The following is a 6,866-nucleotide window of genomic DNA, read 5'->3' on the forward strand; positions in this document are numbered from 1 at the left end:
GGTCGCCGCCAGTTCGCTTCCATATTTCTCCAGAATGATCGATTGCTTCATTGGATACTATTGCTTCATTGGATACTAGTGGTTGGGGCGCCACTCGGTGGCGTCGCCTGAGAGGAAACTGGGCGGTGTTAGGTGGGAGGCACCCCTTCCATTTTACTTATTATAGTATGCAGTATTATTGCATAATAGGCATATTAAGCAGAAAGTAGCCACGAGAAACCACTTGATGAAACAAAATTTAAAGTTCATTACACACTTGATGAAACAAGTGACACATGCATCTTGGCTCTAACATCACATTGATAGAGTACTGAAATCATCTCCAAAAAAAGAATGAACAAAATAGTAACCATGGATGGAGTGGCTTATCTTCACCTCGTGCTCAATGCATCCACTGTCCCAGATCCCGGGCTAGTCTTCGCTGTCGCCGCCGCCGGTAACCGCTGTATCTTTTTGAGCCTCACCTCCCAATTTCAGTGCAAAATGCAGCCATCATCTTGGAATTCCTTGATAATATCCCTGCCAAGTGCACCATATACAGCTACTCTAGTATGGTTAAAGCAATAAAGGAAATTGGGTACCTTTTGTTGGATGTCATCCTTGGATTCAGATCCAATTGATCGAGCAGCTCTGTTGAGGGCATTGTTGGTGCTTCCACCTCCTTGGACATTCAAAGTAAGGCTCCAGATTTTGTCTTCCAAACCTAGTTCGGATTGTGAATAATGAGAGAAAAAACTATCAAATATGTCGCCTTTCATTTTCAGCAGTTTCCCTTCAAATGTGAATCCATTAATGCATGGGTATGTTTTCTATTAACACCTAATCTGAAAGAAAGCTAACTATAATAAATTAGAGAACACAATTCAATAGTTTTCAGTGATGTTACCAAAGAACTATAAAATGTTATTTGAAAGCGTACATCATACCTTTACTGCATTGGTATTCATAATTATTTGAGTGGCGAACTGAGCTTTATTTACCTACTATATATTTTTTTTATTCGTCAAAACCTAAAATAATATAACCTTGGCAAGACGTATCCGTAAACCTGCACAACCTCAGGTTGTAGTTCTGCCCGATCTATCTCCTCCAACACCCATAGTTAAAACTTTGAGAGTTATATATTTATCTTAACTGATAGGAAATAAACACAATAACAATGGACAAGAGCATAGTGCATTCAGTGCATCACTTTATGTTTATACAATGTACATGATGATCAAGCAAGTATCATATGCTGTAAGAACTGAAGCCTCTAACACAAGTTGAATTTGAAGATTGCGGAAATCATGAGAAGCAGATTGAACTGAAAGTAATTTATAAAAAAATTGAAAACTATGAGAAGGTAGTGCCTGGAGCCTATATGCTTGCTCTGTTTCGACTTCTTCTTGGACTAAAGATGTTGAGTAACTTCGTGCCTGCACGTCAGTTCAGCTCGCTGTCCAAGTCAGCGCCATGGTTGGGGCCATCGCCAGCGGCCAGATGGCCGAGCACATTGGCCAGAAAGGGGTGAGAAAATCTTGACCCCTCCCTCCCTCCGAATGAAAATTAAGAGTTGAGCTTGTATTAGTCTCAAATCTCATGAGTTATTTAATTAGTTGCGTGTGGCATTTGATACGATAATCAGAGAAGAGAAATTGGTGTTGCAGACAATGTGTAGGTGAAGACTTTTTCTGAAAAGGTTCATTATTTTGTTCATGTCATATGCTTGCAAGTTGCAACAAATTAATTCTTGACTACACTAAAGTTTTAATCTTTTATACTATGGACATGCCTACTGAATTTTCAGTCGTTAACGATGGTGGCGATTCAGAACATCATCGGTTGGCTCGCCATCTCCTTCACGAATGTATGGCATGATGCACCCACATGTTTCCCAAGCTTATTTTCTGCCATTTCTCTTCTCGCGACGATCGATACGAGCTTCATGCTTGCTAATCGATGTTTAATCCACATGACTCATCACTTCTCTACATGGGACGGCTGCTTCAAGGATTTGGTGTTGGTGTCATATCATACATGGTTTGTAATAAAGTACCTTCACTGCGTGATTATTCTGTGCCTAGGATGTTCATGACTTTATGCTTTAAGATTTTGAGTACTTCTCAGCTGGTTCAAAAATGTTCAGAAACAAGAGAGCAACTAATATGTCAATATACTGGATGCAGAATAATCCAGGGTTTTTTTTTTGGAAAAGATGGTTCATTGTTTATACCTACGCACCCCTATCAAAACTAAATTAATCTTTTGAAATTAGAACATTTTTACTTTGTGCTTGGGCAGTGCATGTTGATTTTTATGGCTTTATGCTTTAAGAGATTCAATACTTCTCCATCGTATATACCAACTTATTTTATTGCCAACAGATTATTGAGCTACTTAATAGTTACAATACTAACTCCTATGTATGAATTAAGGCATACGATCATACCAGATGCCTGTATACATCAGAGCTCCTCAGAGCACAAGAGGATCGCTTGGCTTCATGAAATCCTCAAATGCAGAATCAGCAATAGCTATGTAAAAGAAAAGAAGCACAGTCAGTATGTTACATGACATGAGAACAACAGATGACTACCTAATCTAAGTACAACATAAGTTTCGTATAAACAGGATTGAAATGAATCATAATTAATGGTTATAGTCAATAAAATGCCAGAATGAGTTATATTGACCAACCTAAGTACCTAATATTGTTACGTCCATTAGACAGTGTGCAATCAAAATCATGTGATAGTTAACTATTTCTAATCCAATAGATTGTATACAACACAGACTGATATTTTAGATTCAAAAGAAGAATCCAGTATCAGAGGCTATCTGAACTTACTTTTGAATCACGCCACCGCTAGTCCACTGCCTCCTGATGATAACACCATCAATCATTAGGTTGGTTTCCATCCATCAGTATGTTCACCCTTGAGAAGTCCAGGCTAGGGTGCTACAATTAGGATCCCTATCAGATAAACGAAGAACTATATTTCTTGATATAATTGGAGGGATTCGACTACCATAACAACAGGTGGATGCATCCGTTCAACCCAGGTGGGGAGCATACAAAATCTGCAAAATAGGGAGGTTAGAAGATGATAATTTCATTAATAGTTCGGTACACACAGTACTTTATAGATGGTTGCTCACATATCTAAATGCCGCATTTCTTGGTTCATACGTAGCAAAAATTCCTTGCAATATTTTCTAGAACCAGGAACAATCACTGCATTGTGAATGTTACATTTCTGTTTCTCTCACGCAGCTTCAGAAGGAACTCGCGGATCATGAGCTTGCGGAGCAGATGGAGGAGCCCATGGCCCAGCAGCTGGAAGCAGACATCAATGCTCTGGTTTATAACAAGCAGCAACTGGCCCTGCGAGCAAAAGCCACTATCCATCAATGACAAGAAAGAGGAGATCCAAAGGAAGGTGTGCAGATTCCTACCATGTGTCATCATGATTTCTTTTATTTCTTCTGTGAGCCCAAAACTCTATTATGGTAATATGATTACGTTCACTTTGGTTGAAACATGACATGGCATATGATTAGTACTTCCTCCGTTTCTTTTTAGTCTGCATATAAGGTTTGGTCAAAGTCAAGCTTTGTAAAGTTTGACTAATTTTATATTAAAAAATATAAACATTGACAATATGAAATCAATATTATCAGATGCACCACAAAATGTATTTTCATACTATATAGTTTTAATATTGTAGATGTTAATATTTTTTTATATAAATTTGGTCAAACTGTGTATAGTTTGACTTTGACCAAATCTTATATGCGGAGTAAAAAGAAACGGAGGGAGTAATTTAGGTTCTGTTTGTGACATTGCATTCGTCAGAATCTAGGTCTACTTGAACCTCTGCTTCAGCTGCTAAACTGTCTTATACCATTGTAGAATTCTTATAATGATTCTACAGCGTCGTAAAGGCCTTCTGTTCATTGTAAATTTCTCAAAGCTTCATATACAATTAAGTTAATTAGAACGATGTCTTCATGTAGTATCGCTCTCCATCCAAAAACTGATTATTTTTTGTGGATTTCTGGCATCATGAGTTTCAAATAAAGGATAATCCATACCTAGAGCCAAGCATGCTACATGGTCTATGAGTTTCTGATCAAAATACATCATGCATTGTCATACCAGGTCGAATATAAGACATCTTTGCATAGTTGTGGTGTTATCTATTCAGCCTTGTGCGTTTGGCGTGGCATGGATCCTGGTCTTGTAGATCAAAGCTAGAGCTACTTTGTCAAAAACCTTCCCTCTAATTTACGGAGGGGGGATGGAGCAGGATATCTACAGTTTACCATCTGCAAAGTGAACTCTCTGCACAGTCTGTTGAAACTACTTTTATATCCACCATTTAATCTTGCGTCTTGACATCTGCTTGTCACCGATTGGTATTCGGCTATACCTTGTGAATGAGGCTCTTGAACGCCTGATATATTGCTCTCGCTAACTTAAGCTGATAGTTTGATATTCTGCTCAAAAAGCAACAACTCACTGCATAATGTTATATTTGTTGCGTTTTTACTGGCGCAGGTGACCCAGGCTGATTTTGAGACTTCTAAACATTCCCAAGAAAGCTCGAAATTGATGTCCAAATCAGTAAACTCGCCAGAAAAAGTTCAGGTGGCTAGGCACAAATCTATCAAGGGATTAGAGGGCTAAGACAGGAATCAGTAAAATTCAGAGTTTCGAATGTAAGTGAACACCTGTTATTGCTGCAACTCCCCTGCATCAACTAACAGTCTAATACATGCCCTATGGTAGCATATATTGAGTGATTCAACTCTGTTACTACCTTACTCCTTACTGCAGCCATTACAACAAAATATGCAGATTATAAAACATGCAAGGAAAAAAGGGAGAGCTGCTATTGTGACACTGCACTGCTCAAAGTAAATTGATTCATATGAACCTCCATGGGCAGTGCCCACCATGATTTAGAGAAGTATTCGGCAGTTGGAAAAGGTAGGATGCATCGTACCTGGTCGGATCTGGAACGGTTGGCCCTTGCCGGCGCAGACGAAGCGGATCCGTGTCGATAGTGTCTTGCCTCCGCGTGACGATGGTTCTTGTTGAGCTACTTTTGGCGCCGCCGGCAGCGCCCTCCAACACATACTCGTCCTCCCTGCCGGCTATCTCCATGGATTCAGATTGAGAAGAGAAAGGGGTAGGACACGAGGCGGCAGAGAGGGGTCGGGGGGTGAGGGAAGGGGAATAAAGGAAGCGACTTGCCTGGGTCGAGAGAAGGTCTGGACGATTGGATGTCGAGTTTGCTTCCTTCTCCGGTGGCCGACGTCGGAGGACCTGGCCATGGGCCGATGGGGCGAGGCAGTGGCGGCATCAACCCTAGCATGCGCCGAGGGAGAACGGGTGGGGGCGATTTCCTCTTCCTCTCTCGTTTTCTTCTGGACGAAGCAAACAACGCGTTGGGGCAGCAAAGGTCAAACCGCCGATCTTTTTTGTCTCTAGCTAATCCGACGTGGACTGCACGAGAGCACGCCCCAGATGCGCAACTGAATGTGTTTAATGGTGGGACTGGAGGGATCTGGACCATGAGAACGAGGGGTTTCCTTGCAAATGTGAAGTGGGGTGCCTTCTATGCGTCGGATGTAGATCAAACGGTCAAAAACGATGGATGGCAGACACACCATCACCACCAACTGTATTTTTTATAGAAGTAGAGATTATCAATTTGCATACGTTGTTTTTGTGATACCACAAATCAAAATAATTCATTTTTTTAGAACCAACAACTGGTTTGATGAGGGTCAGTTACTCGTTTAACTGATCTATCATGAATCAAACCTCGTGTTTGAAGATGCCCTGTGGCGACCTCTTCAATCTTAAAATACAATACTACTTTGCTATCACCACCCGTGAGTATTTAGACTTGCAAGGTGATCCTTGTTGATTCATACGAGTTTTAATGTGCCACATGCTATTCGGGTTAGAATGTAAGTGATGCTTTCGGCTATTAGACTTTAGCCATCTAGGGAGCGGCACTTCATTGTTTCGTTTGACAACAAACTGTTTGTATTGTTCTTACACAACCTCGCTTTCACGGTTTAGGCCCCTCCTATTTTCTCATTGTTAGTACATGATTACATGAATATCTTTTGCTTTGTTTTCTTCCACGATTTCGGTCTTCGGTAGATGCTATGTGCGAGCGGTGGTATACAAGACACATATATATGTACTAGGGTCGCGCTATTCGTCGCCCTGGATGAGGAATAATTATTCTTCACTCCCTCTCTATTTTGAGGTCATTGCATTGTATTTTTAAGTTTTATAAATTTTGTCTTACTTCATACGTAAAAATAGAACGTAAGAAAATATATACTCGCCGCAAAAAATATTTCATGTTACGTAAAATTACGAACATAAAGACATAGTGTAAAACATAGATAAAATATGATATTTCTGGTCTTATGACCTATTTTTTTGTGTTTTTATACCAAATTTTACGTAGTGAAACAATATGAATGTAACTATTTGTATTTCAAACGTAATTTATTTATGAAACGGTCGTAAGATTATCTCGGGTGAAGAATAACTTATTCTGCACCCTGGGTGATGAATAGGATTACTACTTGGTACCCCGCAAAAAAAACAATATGTACTTTGTGTTTTCTTTTCTTTATGGTGATCCAAACCGCGCCAAATACCATTATATATGTACTCCATACATGAAAAATATCTCTTTTACCTTAAAAAAATATCTCTTTTCATTTGAGAAACATGAAAATGATCTCTTTTTTTAGAACAATGGAAATGTTTTTCTAGAAAACATGAAAAATGGCCTCTCAATTTTTGTTTGGAGAAAAACATCCTTTTTAAAAAATTAGGGCAAAAGCAA

The 6,866-nt window shown here is 39.5% G+C and overlaps 1 long non-coding RNA gene across 2 annotated transcripts; it reads right to left on the reverse strand.

The window, feature by feature from the left end:
* Positions 1 to 218: 218 nt before the first annotated feature.
* On the reverse strand, positions 219 to 5,391 carry LOC119315321. Of its 2 annotated transcripts, XR_005152698.1 has the most exons (6): positions 4,992 to 5,391; positions 3,142 to 3,367; positions 3,012 to 3,063; positions 2,831 to 2,941; positions 2,432 to 2,516; positions 219 to 1,535 (listed from the first exon to the last, which is right to left on the reverse strand). It is a non-coding gene; the product is annotated as an uncharacterized LOC119315321 (long non-coding RNA). The 2 variants fall into 2 exon arrangements; XR_005152697.1 differs by having other exon boundaries at positions 2,831 to 3,063.
* Positions 5,392 to 6,866: the final 1,475 nt, after the last annotated feature.

The sequence above is a fragment of the Triticum dicoccoides genome, chromosome 6A, assembly GCF_002162155.2.
Source record: "Triticum dicoccoides isolate Atlit2015 ecotype Zavitan chromosome 6A, WEW_v2.0, whole genome shotgun sequence".
NCBI lineage: Eukaryota > Viridiplantae > Streptophyta > Magnoliopsida > Poales > Poaceae > Triticum > Triticum dicoccoides.